The sequence below is a fragment of the Malurus melanocephalus genome, unplaced genomic scaffold (assembly GCF_030028575.1).
Source record: "Malurus melanocephalus ecotype Western Australia unplaced genomic scaffold, MMel_1.1 scaffold_1331, whole genome shotgun sequence".
Taxonomy (NCBI): domain Eukaryota; kingdom Metazoa; phylum Chordata; class Aves; order Passeriformes; family Maluridae; genus Malurus; species Malurus melanocephalus.
Window position 1 is genome coordinate 9,942 of NW_026624563.1, and position 2,186 is coordinate 12,127.

The following is a 2,186-nucleotide window of genomic DNA, read 5'->3' on the forward strand; positions in this document are numbered from 1 at the left end:
CTGGGCCAGGGGCTGTCTGGAGGTCAATCTTAGCCATTCAATAGCTTTAGAACCCAGAATGTGAGACAGATCATCAACACTTGTGAATTTATAGCCACTCCTGGAGAATTCCCTCTCTCTGCTGGCCCAGCAGTTCCAGCTCATCTGGAGAAAGCTTGGAGATTTTTCTTTGTAGYTTTTTTCTCCTTCCTTCTTTTCTGCAGCTTCAGTGTGAGTGAGTGTGACCTGAGCATATTAAAATGTTATTCGGGTGCTATTTTAGCCAACTCATTTTTATTCCTTAGGAAATGAATTGAGTAGCTTCAGTCAAAACTGCTCGTTAATCTCTGTGTAAAATAAATATCTGTGCTATTGCTTAAGTCTTGCCTCAGTTTTGCAAAGCTCCATAAACTGTGGGATGTGCAATTTCTGTTCTGTTTTTGCAGGGAAGCAATGCAGTGTGTCCTAAAAAGCTATCAGGGATGCTGTGTAATTTAATAACCCTATTTTACAGCAAACTCAAGCACTGTGGTGGTGTGAAATGAGGTTTTCAGTACTCTTGCCTTAGACTCTTTTCACATCAGTCATTTGTTTTCTGCTTGGCTGAACAGCTGAAAGAGAAACTTTCACTTTTGCAGTTTAATATTTGTTGTGTCCCATTGTTTTGGGTTTTTTTTTTAGGCCTGTTTTTGGTTGTGTTGTGAGCAATGTCTTGCTTTAATTGCCAAGCCATCCAGGAGCCTGGACAATAAGGGCCTGCCTTTTATTTTAGAGCACACAGAAATACAAATTTATTTGAAATTCATGTGGCTGGTTCAGGGTCTGTTACCAAGCAGAAATAATTCCAGGTTTTTCAACGGGTTTTATTGATTATTTTTTTCTCCCAGTGAATGTGCACAGCCCCTGTTTTTGTTTTTTTTTCCCCAGTCCTTCTGAAGAACTTCCCCCTGTCTGTGTGGAACATGTTTCCCAATGCTCTGGAGCTGGCTGACCTCTATTTTAAATGTCAGGGGTGCTTCACCCCTGCCCTGCAGATTCCATTTGCCTTTTTTAACCCTTCCTTGGGACCCTGCTCAAAGCAACACCACTTTAGAGAAGCATTTGTGCCCCTGGAGCTGTGTTTTACACCTCTGGAGTCATTGGTTTTTCCAGCTGTAGGATCTGGGAAGTGCCTTTGTCCAAATTGGATGGCAGCAGACAGGCTGAGTTTCTGGGTGGCCAAAAAAAATCTGGATATTTTGCTGGATAATTATGAGGAACAAATAGTGGGGGTGTGCAATGTGCAGTTTGTGCACTCGAAAGTTTTTAGCTGTGATGGTGGTGCAGATTTAGGAAATGCTGAATGGGCAGAGGATCACTGTGGGTAAAGATCCACCCTGTTCACTGCTGGAGGGGAATTGGAGCAATCTGCTCCTGTGCAAGGTGTCCCTGTGTGACCCAGGGATGCTCTCCAATGTCCCTTCCACCCCAAACCCCCTGTGATTCCAGGCTTTTACTGTGCCTCTTTCCTCTGGGTGGGGAGGAAGGAAATGCTGCTTTGAAGTTTGGATTTTTTGTCTGTCTTCCAGAAGAGCACACATCAGGAATTGCATTGTCTTGTCTGCCTTGGAAAAACCTGTTCCAAAGGGTGCAAAATGTGTGCTCCACACTTGGAGGAGCTGGAACGTGTCTGAATGACCTTAATGTCTTAATGACCTTAATGTCTTAATGACACATCAGCATCTCAGTGTGAGCAAGAGCTCCTGAATCTTTTGTTGAAGGTGTTGCTTTGAAAGGGCAGTTTTTAATAATGACACAGACACGGTTAAGGGGATAAAAAGGGTTTTACCTCGGGATTTGGGATCCCAGGTGCACAACTTGATGGCAGAATGCACACCCGTGTACAGCACCTGTACAAGTTTATAGATTTCAGGAATTAGCATTTCTATCCAGGATTCCCCAATAAGATACAAGTTTTATAGGTTTCAGGAATTAGCATATCTATCTAGGATTACCCAATAAGATACAAGTTTTACAGGTTTCAGGAATTAGCATATCTATCTAGGATTCCCCAATAAGAAACTTCCCAAATGCAGCGATGTCCCCCTATTCTAATGAATGCTGGATGAGATCAGAGCTCAGTTTACACAAGATGTTCTGGACAGAGGCTTCACCCAAGGCTGAGCTCGGGTTTAAGCTTCACCCAAGGCTGAGCTCGGGTTTAAGCT